This window comes from Balaenoptera acutorostrata, chromosome 10 (genome assembly GCF_949987535.1).
Source record: "Balaenoptera acutorostrata chromosome 10, mBalAcu1.1, whole genome shotgun sequence".
Taxonomy (NCBI): Eukaryota; Metazoa; Chordata; class Mammalia; order Artiodactyla; family Balaenopteridae; genus Balaenoptera; species Balaenoptera acutorostrata.
In genome coordinates this window covers 1,323,478-1,336,921 of record NC_080073.1, presented here as the reverse complement: position 1 = coordinate 1,336,921, position 13,444 = coordinate 1,323,478, and the positions used below count along the sequence as shown (strand labels likewise).

Here is a 13,444-nt window from a genome sequence, read left to right as displayed (position 1 = left end):
GTGCTCTGCAACAAGAGAAGCCACCGCAATGAGAAGCCCGCTCACCACAACGAAGAGTAGCCCCCGCTCGCCACAACTAGAGAAAGCCTGAGCACAACGACGAAGACCCAACACAGCCAATAACTAACTAAATAAATAAATTTATTAAAAAAATAAAATAGAATTTAATGTGGCATAAAAATGTTAGTTTACTTAAACTACCAATGTTTTATTTTATAATCTTTATATTATCTTTAAAGTTGCTACTTTTTCTAAATAATGATTGATACATGACCATGACTCCATGTTTTGCTGAAGTTAAAACTAGTTTAAATTCATAGCAGCACTGTTTGAAATAGTAAAAATTTGGAAATAACCTAAATATTCGTTAACAGGAGCACAGATAGACTGTAGCATATTCACTCAAGAGAATATTGTACAGCAAAAAAAAAAAAAAGAAGAAGAATGAACTAGAGCTCCATGTATCGACATGGATGAATTTCACAAACATCAATGTGTGAAACGGACTAAAAGAATAGGTGCTGCCCGCCACTGATATCTTCTTTAAATTATGCAAAACAATACTATATATTCTAATAGAGTAAATGTAGGTGCTATATTATGACAAAATAAATATAAATGGTGAATCTGGTAAAGGGTCTATGGGAGTTTTTTGTCCTACTGTTAGAACTTTCCTGTAAATTTGAAATTATATCAAAAGAAAAAGTTAAAAGAATTGTATATTCTTTAAGGGTATGTACAACTGTAGTGGAATATAAAGAAGTGAAAGGTAATTCTAAACACCAAGTTCCGGAAAGTGGTTGCTTTCTGGAGGTGTGGAGGGAGGGCACACAGCTGGAGGAGGGTGACAGGAATTCCAGCTGCGTAATCAGCGTTCGACTTCATCAGCTGCATGGCGGGAACCCGATAACATACTTTATTATTCATTAGGCCTTTTTGCACGTCTTAAATATTGCATAAACTAAGTTTAAAATTAAAAACTGTATTAACATTAGAGTAACTTATAATTTTGAAAACCTAACCTATTGGGTTGGCCAAAAGTTTTGTTCGGGTTTTTCCATAACATCAAAACCCAAACGAACTTTTTGGCCAGCCCCATACAGTGTAAACCACATCAGTGCGTGTACATATATAGAGAGAGGCAGACAGACAGGCAGACAGGATACGTAGATACATTGAGAATTTTCTTTTTAACCTGTCAAAGTGTAGGCAGCCCAACTTATGAGTCATTGGAAAATACAAATGCTTACAACCTGCTTCTCCAGTCTTAATGAGAACTGCTCTGGGAGAAAGAAACAATTCCTTCCTACTTGTGCTTTGGTGGGAAAAGAAGTTACTGGATTCCAGAATTAGTGTATACATTTTTTTCCCATAGAAATGTTCAGTATGTGAGTAGGTCATAATATGAAATGATAGAGTTGATCAACAGCAAAGCCTTGAATTTTATCGATGAAAAAAACTGAAGACCTGAAAAATTACTTGGTAAGGGTCCTACATTCCAGCCTAAAACCCCCTTCAACAGATTTTGATTGGCAAGCCAAGGAATGTCAAAATGATGTCAATGATGTCTCAGTTCCAAAGCTTAAAACACAGCCCCTCTGTAAGTTGGTGACTCTCATGTATGGAAATCATTACCCCACATTTAAAAAAATACCTCAAGCCTATTTGCACCAGCACTACCCGTCCTCCAGGCATCAGGAGGCCCTTCCTAGCCTGGCACCTCCCAGCCCTTCCTGCCCCATCTCCGGACTTTCCTTCCTCATATTTTCCAATCTCTTTAGTAGTACTGAACCACTCACTATTCTCATGCTATGTGGCTACACATGTTGTTCCCTGTGTCTGGAATATTCTCCACCTGCTTCCACCTGAAAAAATGTAACTGGCTCTTCAAAATTCACTCCAGACGTCACTTCCTCAGTGAAGCCTTCTTTGCCCTTCCTTGCTTGTACCTTGAACACGGTGGTTATTGCACCGTTGTTACTGCAATTTATTTACGCATTCGCCCTCCTCACCTTTCACTGATGCGCACATTGAGGGTAGGGGGTCAGGTCTTAACCCTTTCTGTATTCTTAGCGTCTGTCTGTGACAATGCCTGGCACAGAAGAGTTGCTCAAGACGGTTTGTGCAATTAAATGAATGCGTTGCTTAGTCCTAAATTACAAGTTCATAACTTTTTTTTCTTTTAGGTTTTATACATGTTATTAACCACTGTCTTGAAGATATTTTGATTCTTCAAGTTGCTATCCGTTTGTCCAAGTCAAATAAATCACCCAGAATCATTAACTTGATTTCCTTGCCTACAGCCTGACACATTCTGACACCCACTTCTCCCATCCTCAAAATTAATTCCCCGTCACCACTGCGCTCAGGAATTTGGCCCCCATTCTTAGAGAACTGAGGCCAGAGATAGCACATTGGCTGCTCAGACTTTTTTTTTTTTTTTTGTAAATTAATTGTCAACATGCAGAGCTGAAACATTCCAGCATCTATTGAAAAAAAAACGCAAGATAGGGCAACAGGGGGTTCTTAATTCCCATGGCGACGACCACCAGCAGGACCTGAGTAGCCCCGCCTCTCAGACGGCACACCTCCTCCCCATTCCCAGCCCCCTCGCCCTAATGGAGACCTCAGAGTCCTCAGTTATGATTTTTTTCACCCCTGCCCCTTTAGTTGTCCTACAGCATTTACCTTGGTGACCCATGGCTTTTCCCATTGCTCCCCACACCCTGGTTTGCTTCAGCATCACCGTCTTGTGCAGACCCTGGCTGAAAATGGCTCAGAACACCTGCCCCACCCTGAACGCACTCCGAGTCTCCCAGGAGCATTGGAAAATACTGGATTTTTTGCAGAGTAATAATCCGCTCCACACACCTGGCTTTTAATGACGGCCAGGATGGAGATGAAGCTAAATAAGGCAAGTTTCCTTTTTCCTTTCCGTTGAAGAGCTGACGTTTTGCATTCTTACCAGAGCCTTTAACATGCATCGAGCTCGTTAGTTACTCTTAAGAACCCCGCGGGGGTGGGGGGTGGGGTGGGAAACGCAGGGCGATTAGACTCCTCAGTCTACGGTTCAGAGAGCGGATCCTGTCGAGTGCCGGGCCGTGTTCTCGGTTCCAGGAGGACCCCGGGCACGGGCAGACACAGGCGCCCCCTCCACGGCCGCCAGGGCCGGCGAGGGCGGCCCAGGACCAGGCGATCAGGGGCGCGGGGCTGCACGCGCGGCAGGGGCGCAGGTGCCGGAGGGGCCCCGGGTGGTCCCCGCGGCCCGGTCACCGTTACTTACGGGGCTACCCCGACGGGAGGCGCGGCCGCACTCGCTCCGCAGGGGCCGCCGCAATGGCGCCGCGACCCGGCCTGGGGCGCCTGACCTGCTGGCGCTGCCCAATATGGGCAGAGCCGGCGAGCGATATAAATAGACGGCGCGGGGAGGGGGCGCGGGCGCCCGCGGGCAGGAGGCGGCCTGGCAGCTCCGCGGGCGGACAGGTGCTCGCGCTCCGCACCCACCCTCCCGCCCCGGGCTGCAGGGACTACGCGCCGCAGCGCCTGCGTGTGTGTGTGTGTGTGTGTGTGTGTGTGTGTGTACATGTATACACATGTGTGGAGGTGTGGGTACACGTGTGGGTACAGCGTGTGCGCAGGTGCAGGGCATCAGTGCCTGAGGCTTCATGCTCAGCACCCGTGGGCACGGGAGGGCGGGATTCCAGCAGTTGCCACAAACTCATTTTTTGGGTCCTCTGGCTGTTCTGGCCTGAAGGGCTGGGAGCATGTGGCCTGTGCCCATCACACGGTGCTCACCCTACAGAGCGCCACACTGTAGCCAGGTGTGCAAACCTGTCACATCTCCCCACACCCCCGAAAGCTCCCAGAGGCCAAGAGCTCTGTCCTGTCCACCTTGGCGGCCCACTCACATGCTGGCTGGGGCCCTCCAGAGAACGGATGGTCAGGGAGCGGTCACTGATTTGGGTGATGGAGGGGCAAAGCTGGTAAGTGACAGGAAGGAGGGCCTTACCTGGTGTCCTAGCTCCGCTCTGCCCCTGGAAGCCTCATGACCTCCTGTGATTAGCTCAGATTCTTGGAGGACAGTAGGCAAGACCGTATTGCACCTGGCTCACACCCAAGTTATTAGGAGGATGAAATAGGAGAGCCAATAGGTGTGAAAGTGCTTTGATAACTATCAGGTAACCCAAGTCGTTTTCTCCCGATGGGGCAGGTATTACTAAATGCAGACTCCTCTCCCCAAAGGTCTTGAAAGTGGGGCAGAAGGCCACCTTTTACTGATAGTACTGATTGTATCCTGTCCTGAGGCAGAGACAGGGACATTTCTTTTGGAGGCTCTTCTGCTTTAAGAATCTGTCAGAGGGGAACTTCCTTGGTGGCGCAGTGGTTCAGAATCTGCCTGCCAATGCAGGGGACATGGGTTTGAGCCCTGGTCCAGGAAGATCCCACATGCCGCGGAGCAACTAAGCCCGTGTGCCACAACTACCGAGCCTGCGCTCTAGAGCCCGCCAGCCACAACTACTGAGCTCACGTGCAGCCATAAATAAATAAATAAATAAGAATCTGTCAGAGGGAAGCTGGGGAAGGGAGGTACTGTCTGTCTACTAAGCCTCACCTGCCCACTCCTGTGATGATAAACCACCCAGAGAGCCCAGCCTTGGGGCACTCAAGGCTGCACACAACTTAATCTAATAGATTTCAGGGTTTTTGAAAGGTCACAAACCTTCTGGACGCCAAATTTCTCTCCACATCCCAAGATTATTTCATTTCCCCCAAGCAATGAAATCCTCAAATCCTGAGTCTATGAATCATCAGATCTTGCGGTGAGGCAGAGTCCAAGTACACTAACTGATATTTTCTGTTGCTTTATTAAGCAGTGGTTAGTATCTTGCATACGGTGTGAGTCAAGATGTATAGGTTCAGCTGCTCTAACAGAATTCCAGTGATAGTTCCCTAACAGGAAGGAACGTAAGTTTTCCTTCATACGGTGCCTGGTGGAAGGGCTCCAAGGCTCCTCAGGCAGCTCCGCAGTCATTGCCCCGGGCACCGCCCCTCCACCCTTCTTACTCCACCTACCCTAGAGTACTGCCCTGGTCCACATGCTCCAAGACAGCTCACCACCACCTCCAGCTGGGAGGCACAGGAGAGGGGGGAAGCCTCCCCCCTTTAAGGACACACCCAGAATTCACGCTTCAGATACTGCTGTCCGTAACTTAGTTACATGGTCAAACCTCGCCCATGGTGGTGGGACTGGGAATTCTAGTCTCTCCTGGGTGGCCAGTAGCTCCGTTATTTACATTATGATCCAGCTGGCAGTCTTTGCCCTACACATTCTCTGTAGATTCGTCAATCTACAAACGTTTATTTCACCTTCCATAAAACCTTGCACCACTCCTTTCTAGCCCTGTTTTCAGGTTTAGTTTTGCATTTGTTGGTGTAATTGTGAGATCAACGGCCCTTCTCCCCGCGAAGTGAGGGCAGGGCTGTATCTGTTTCTGCTCACCCTTGTGCCCAGAGCCTGGCACCAAGCTGGTGCTCAGTAAACGGTTGCGGACCCAATGGATGCACATAATTAGGGAATTATCTCCCAAGTCCAGCTCAGATGTCACCTCCTCCGTGTATCTTTCCCAGAACACATCTCCAGCAGAATGACTGACGCCACTGTCTGTGTTCCCAGGGCCCTCCCCCTCTGCTGCTGACAGGTAGCATTGGGCCCATGGCCTGATGACTCTGGTTTTGGGCCTCACATGCTGCTGGGTGGTGGGCATCTCCAGGCAGAGAGTGGCTGCTCTCATCCCTGCATCCCCAGAGCTCAACAATGGCTGGCACATAGGAGACCCTCAACAACCTTGTGTTGAATTTTTTTGTGCTTGAAAACAATTGGCTTCTATAGAGAGCAAATGTTTTTGCTTTCCCGTTCTCTGCTTTTGCCCACCACTGCTCATGTAGCTCCTCTCCCAAAGCATTCTTTAAGCCCCCAGGCCTTTCCTTCCACCTGCTGGCGCTCACACCACATTGCACGAGAAAGGCTGGGGTCGTGCAGTGCATGACTCACCAGTGACACGGTGTGATCCCAATTGCTCTCTAAACTCCCAGCCGAACTCTGGATTTTGTCCTTCCCCATTATCAGGGTGTTGCCATTGGAAGAGTAATGCCTCCCTTGCCGTCTGTGCATTTGTCTAGTCATTTAACAGATATTAATTGAGCATCTATTCTGTGCCAGGCATAACTAGATGCTAATGAACAGCTGTGAATAAAACAGGCTTGGTCCCTGGAAGGATATACTCTGGTGAGGTGACAGTTAATCTCTCAGCTCTTCCTTCTCCCTCTCTTTCCTTGGATGAGATGGTAGAAGCCATGAGATCAGAGATGAAGCCATGTTAGAGAAGCAAGGGGACTGAAGACACACCCAGGCTGGGGATGGAGGTGAGGAAGAGAGGGCGATGGAGAGGAAAAGAATATTCCGTGGGTAAAAGCAACAGGAACGGACAGAGCATGGCTGCAGAGGAGGAAGTGGTAGGAGGAGTGTCGGATTATGGGAAGAATTAAGAACAAAGACCAGACCCCAGGATCTGGCCAAACATCACTGACAGCGGTGGCAAAGTGAGAGCTGGGCTGAAGTAAGAACAGGCCGCAGCCCTTCAGGGCTTAACATAGAGAGGCTCACCTGCGTTCTGCTTCTGCGGGAGCCCTTCAGGTGTTTGCGTCATCCAGGTGGCTGTCCTCCTCCGCTTAGTTGTTGGGACACCTCCCCGGTGGAGGCTCTGCCTAGTCCCCTGGGTGTTTGTTGGTCTCCAGGCAGAGGGAAAGAGTGGGGGAACAAGTGCACAGCAGATTTGTGGGGATCAGGCCTGGAAGAGGCCAGTCTCAGGCCGCTCACTCCCTTTGGAAAGATGGAGGCCACATGGTCACACCTTACTGCGAGGGAGATTGGGAAATAGAGTCTCGCTCTGTGACCAAGAGGAAGGGAAAAGGATTTGCTAGACAGACGGCCGTGTCCGTCACAGACCAACTGGAAGCAGAGACACTGGGTGCAGACCAGCACTCGTGGAAGCCGGACGCTAGTCCCTCAAGAGTTTCCAGAAGACGGAGTTCTAAACCCATGAGAACTGGTTTAGAACCATTTGGGAAATGCATTCCATGTCCCTTTGGGGAGAATCAAAATACAGTATTAAAGGCTCTAATGAATCCTGCAGTAAAGAGACAAGGCATTTCCTAACCATTCTTGACTTTGGGACCTCTGGGTCTATGATGTGAATATGGGTCCCCATGGGACACACCTGGGAAATGCTGATTGGGCAGAAGGAGGCCTCAGGTAACCTGAGGATGTGTTAAGATAGAAGCTTTAAGTCTGTATAAAGACAAAAACCAAGACACCCTTGGAAAGGGGGAGGCTCCAAATGTTAGAGGGGAGAGAAGATGCAGGATCTAGGCTGGAGAAGTAGGAAGGAACGGGAACCACAGTGGAAGCAGAGATGCCAGCTGTCTTTGCTGGGTGCAGAGAAATCGACTCAGTTCCTGGAAGGAAGCGTGAGACCCTCTGGCTGATGGAGGGGCTGAGGGGCAGCTGGGGGTCTGAGAAGACACCATCTAGAAAGAAGCTGTGGAGAATCCTTAAAGGACTGCATGTCTCCACTCTTCTGAAGAATAATGGCGGGAAATGGGTGGAAATCTCCTAAGTATGTTTTATAAATTAGCCCACAAAAAAAAAAAAAAAAATTAGCCCACAGTTAGATTTGTAGATGAGTAACCCCCTGTGTCTGAACCTGATAAAGATGACTGTAAAAGATGTGATGACGGGTCTCGCCCGCTTGTGGACCCTGTCTCATCCCCCCCAGCCCTCTCGCGTGCTGGAGCACTGGCTGCCTCCCAGCAGGTGGTGGTCCTGAGTTCAGGGGGCTATGGGGGGCTTGCAGTTTGCACAGTGCCTTTGCTCGTTTTCCCGTTTAATCCTCACACCACCCGGGAGCAGGCTGAGTCTCAGGACGGCCAGTGATGAATGACAGGATGGCACAGTGAGCGTGTGAGGGGCCTGGCTTGGACCACCCCCCATCATTCCGTGTCTGTTACACCATCTGTCTTATCATCCCCTGAGATAGGGTCTGTACAGGGGCAGTCGGGTCAGGAGGAGGTCATTAGGGTGCGCCCTAATTCAGTGTGACTGGTGTCTTTAGAAGAAGGAGGATTTGGAGACAGACATGCACACAGGGAGAACACCGTATGACTGAAGACAGCTGTCTGTGATAGGGAAGAACAAATCTGACTCCGTATTGGATGTGTTTCTTTTAACTTTTGTATTCTATTGCTTTTGCTAAAAGTTAATCACTAAAGGGATGTTGCCTGTAGGCTTAAATTCTACATAATGGCCTATCTCTGGGGAACCCTGCCTCTTCTGGGAAGGAGGAAATTAACACTTCCCCTCCGCAGTCTGACCAGAACTAGGACTTTACCCCCTCCCCTTTCAGTATAAAAGAGAAGCCTGAATTCTAACTCAGAGCAGATGGGTCTTTGGGACACTAGTCTACCATCTTCTCGGTCTGCTGGCTTTCTGAATAAAGTCGCTATTCTTTGCCCCAGCAAGTCGTCTCTCGATTTGTTGGCCTGTGTGGCGAGCAGGACGAGCTTGGACTGGGTAACAGTCTACCAGCCAATGAGAGAGGCCTGGGGCAGAGCCTTCCCTCACGGCCTCAGAAGGGACCAACCCTGCCGACACCATAATCTTGACTTCCAGCCTCCAGAATTGTGACACAGGAAATTTCTGTTGTTTACGCCGCCACTCAGTGGAACTTTGTTACAGTGGCCCTAGGAAACTATTACCACTGGCCCCCCCACCCCGATTCAGTCAGTTTTCTGGGTGGTGCTGTTCAGGTTGCTATAAAAATGCCAAGTGCTGCATCATTTTATCCATGAGCATGTCATGCACAGCTTACCCCAAAACTTTGCCAAATCAAGATACACTATGCTGATGACCATTTCTTTACTTTAGAAAAGAAAATGAGGCTAGTTTGACCTAATTTGCATTTATTTATTTAGTGGGGGAAGTTCATGTTGACCACTAGAGAGCCTCACTATCCTTAATCAGCACTCACAATGCATCCATTTGAAAATACAATAGAATTTTTCCCAGAATCAACTTCAAGTTTACAGTCTATAATGATCATAATCCACTTTTTATCCATTGCAACATTTGTCCATTAGGAGCCTTATCAGATGTGAGTTCCTTTAGTGTGGCTGGGTACTCTCCTCCTACTGGCTTTCTGTTGTGGGAAGTTTCTTTCTCCTTTTATTTTGAAAGAATTTCAAGCATTCAAAATAGTTGCAAGACTATTAGTAGAACTCTCGTATACCTTTCACCTAGGTTCACCAATTATTAATGTTTTGTCATATTTACTTTTTCTCTCTCAGGATTTAAATTATATATATAATTTTATTTTTTCTGAGTATTTGAGAGCAAATTCCAGATAATGAGACCCTTCACCCCTGAACACTTACTCATGTAATCCTAAGAACAAGGATATTATTTTACACATCCATGGAGTGCTTATCAAAGTCAGGAAATTTAACATCAATAACAAAACTATTATCGTACCTCCAATCTACATTTGAATTTTGCCCAAGTCCTAATCTTGTTCTTCACACAATCCACTATCCAGGATCACACACTGCATTTTCTTGTGTCTCTTTGGTCTCCTTCAGTCTGGAATATTTCCTAGGTCTCCTTTGCCTTTTATGACCTTGACGTTTTGGAAATGTTCAAGCCAGTTACTTTGTAGAGTCTTTCCATTTGGGTCTGTCTAGTGTTTTCTCTTGCTTAGGCTCAGGTTCATACCTTGCCATACTTAGGTTTAGTTTTAAGACTATTCTCTTTTCTGAGGAAGATTTGAAGAAAAATAGTGGTTGCATACAGTGGTTCTGTGTAAAGTGACATTTCTGATTTTCCTCTGTTTCCTTCTCCAGCTCCAGGCCATGCCTTTCTGTCCCTGGTGTCGTGTACACTGCAGCCCACCACATAGAACCCCCTTCAGCAGGGAGACACTTTACACCTGCTGAGTGTTAGCTGCTGAGCCCCCGTAGCTTGGTCCCCTCCTGGAATTTCTCTGGGCCCAGAGGAGCTGCCTTGCCCAAGCTTTCACCCCTCCCCGGAGGCAGTCTGCCTCCAATGACTGGTCTTTGAGGGGGTAAAGGCCCTCAATTTGGGAGACTCTGAAGGGCTGTCCCAGATCCCGAGCCTCCCGTGGGTCACATGTCTTTCAACAAGAAGTCTCTGGTCTTCAATTTCATGTACATCATTCATTTTGGAAAAGAAGCTATACTGAAAAATACATCCATTTCCAAAAATTCAATCAATACGAAAAGTTCAAGGAAGTAAGCAAAACTCACCCAAAGTCCCAATATTTTTCAAGCGTCCTCCCATTGTCCAGGTGCATGTGTGTGAATGCTGGGGGTGTATCTTATACAAATGGGATCATGCGGTACGTGCTAGGCTGCAATATCCATCCTCTCTTGCTCCCATAGTACTATCACCTATGCGCGAGACTTCCCAGGATAAAGACGGCATCTCCCCGCCTTCCCGGCAGCCACGTATGGCATCTGAGAGGAAGAGGTGCGGGCAACTTCTGGGAGTGACTCCCAGGAGGAAGCGACACGCCCTGCCCTTTCCCCTTCCCACTGATTGTTACCGACCTTTCCAGTTAGTTCCCCACAAGGGTCCTTCTGCCCCACGCCATTGGAGTCAATAAAAGGAGACCAAGTTCACTTCAGAAGCAAAAGAAAGCTTTATCCTTTGACCAGATGATGGAGAGGTGGGGGCTCCTGGGCGGGGCCGCTTTACAGGTTCTCACTGGCATCAGGGGGAAGGGGGCAGAGTTCTTGTGGATCTTGTGGATCTGGCGCAGCTGAGCTGCTCACTCACGGCATCGCGGTGCAGGTGCGGCGCCTCTGCACACGGCCCGCGGCTGTCTTCCAGTGTTGTGGGCAGTGCTTCTGCACACGGCCCGCCGCCGTCTTCCCGTGTTGTGGGCGGGGCTTCTGCACACGGTCCGCCGCCGCCGTACTGAACGGAGTTCTCGGTGGCGTCTCTGGGGTCTCTGCGCGGCTGTTTCCCACGAGGAGTTGGCCTCAGGTGTCGGGGTGCGAGGTGGCCTCCTGTGAGCGAGTGAAACGAGACTACGCGCGAAGGAAAAAAAAGGTTGGACTTCATTTTATTACCCAGATTCTATTGTTATTTCCCAGGAGCTGTGATTGGGCTTTGAGACATGATGGGTATTGAAGAGCTTTGAGCAAAAACTGGCAGGCCCTGTCCTTCCTCGAGTGGCACATTTGAACCTCCATGTGGACGTCATGGTTTGGTCCGAGCTCAGGGTCTCACCCCGTCCCCAGGAGGTGGTACGGCGTTCCAATGGGGTCTGGGGGCCTAGAGACCCGGTGGAGGGCCCGCGTGGGAAACGGCTTTTCTTCTCTTACTTCTAAGCTTCGGAAGTCCTGCTCTCCATTCCCTATTTCAAACATTTTTGTGAATAATTTTATTTCCTTCTAAATTTTTTTGGTTTTAATTTTTTAAAAAGAGTTTTGGTTTACTTATAAAAGTTTTTATTCAATGGCAAAAATTAAGGAAATACAAAACATTATGAAGAAAACAAAATGGCCCATAACCATGGCTTTATGTCTTTCCAGGAAGACTTTGTTATATTGCTAATAAATACTGTATTTTTCATTGTATGAGATTTGTATTTTAATTTGGTTTATGGCACCTTTTCATATAGAATTTAAAATTTGTTATAGAATCAAATTTATTAATCTTTGCTTTTTAAGGCCTCTGGGCTTCTCAGAAGACCCCTCTCCCATCACACACCTGAAGATTGTAAAAACTTCCTTCTGTTGTATTTTCTAGTACTCTGTATAAAAAATAAATTTAAAAAATTTAAAGGTTACACTCCATTTACAGTAGTTACAAAATACCAAAACACTGACTGTATTCCCCGTGTTGTGCGATACATCCTTATAGCCTATCGTCTCTTTTGTCTTTATTTCTTACATTTGAATTCTAACCCAGCTGGAATCAATTGTGGTGAGAGGCGAGAAGCCATCTTTTTCCTAATTGATGCCGTAGTTTTTCCACCACCGTTTGTTAATAATTAACCTTTTTCTTATGGACTCGGAAAGCCACCCTAATCACACACGAAACTCCCACCTGTAGTTGGATCGCTTTCTGGACCCCCTAGTCACTTTCTTCAGTTCGAAGTTCGTCCTGGCTTTTCTTACCTGTTTATTCTTAACTTTTTTTTTTTTGAAAACATTGGTTATGGAAATTTTTATGTAAGCATAGTAAACTAAATCAAATTATACCAAAAAGATAACAACCACAGCACCCTTTTGACAAGCCTTGTTCTAGAAAACAACGTCATGTGCCCTTTGAGACAGACACGCACCCTGTTTCCTAAAAGGAACCACACTTCTTCTGTGGCTTGGTTTTATGCTTTGACAACTTACAGGCAGCTTTTCATGTCAGTAAACACAGATCATAACCTGTGGTGTTTGTTTGCATGGTATGGTACAAACTGTACCAGAATTTACTTAAGTGTTTTTAATCAATGGTCATCTCAGTCCTTTCTTTTTTTTTTTAGCAATTGTCAATACTGTGATGAAAATCCTTGTACCTAAAGCTTATTGAACTTCTAACGATTTTCTTCCTCTGATTCTTAGAAATGGCATTTCTTGGGCGAAAGGTGTGCATACTTTACATCAGAGGTTTTGCCAGCAGCCTGCACCCACCGAACGTGTAAGTACCTACCTCTTAGCCAGCACTGGCCTTTGCAGTCTTTTTCACCTGTGATATTCTGTTGGGCTGGAAATATTATCCTGTTTTTATTTTAACTGTTTATTGTTAACAGAGTTGAATATGTTTTCATATGGCTATTGTTCATTTGTATCCATTTGTAGTTTTCTTGTCCAGCTTCTTTCCCTGTTTGTTTTATTATTGGTTTATTTGAGGTTTGAGATATAAATGATAATTACGTTTTTTTCTTGTAATGCATTACCAATGTCCCCTTCCTACTCCTGTTGTGTTTCAACTTTATGGAATTTTTAGAAGGGTTTTTTGTTCTTTTCTGGTTTTGCAACATGTTTAGAAATGTTTTTCCAACCCCAGATTATTTAAAAATGCATCAGTTTCTCTTCTAGTGTGTTTAGGGCTTTGTCTATTTGAAAATCTTTAAATGTTAACCCTCTCGGGATTTGTTTCCGTGTAAAGAGTGATGTGGGAATCCAGGTTTGTTTTGTTTTTTTCTGAGTGTTGAGCTGGTTGTCCCAATCCAATATTGAACACTCCCTCTGCAGTGTCTGGTTTGAAATTCTTACTTTCTCCTGTACTAAATTTCCTTATTTACTTCTGTCCGTTTCTACACTCTCTTTTTTCCTACTGGGCGATGTGTCTGTCCTGTCTCAGTAA

The 13,444-nt window shown here is 46.7% G+C and overlaps 1 protein-coding gene across 7 annotated transcripts in view; it reads right to left on the bottom strand.

Moving 5' to 3' along the window:
• Positions 1-3,365, bottom strand: part of KBTBD12 (kelch repeat and BTB domain containing 12) — a 58,056-nt gene extending 54,691 nt beyond the window's left edge. For 2 of the 7 annotated variants that reach the window (XM_057554548.1, XM_057554550.1), the window contains exon 1: positions 3,284-3,365. The gene's annotated coding sequence lies outside the window, so the exon portion shown is untranslated. The other 5 variants (XM_007179187.2, XM_007179188.2, XM_007179186.2 and 2 more) reach the window with 3 other exon arrangements.
• Positions 3,366-13,444: the final 10,079 nt, after the last annotated feature.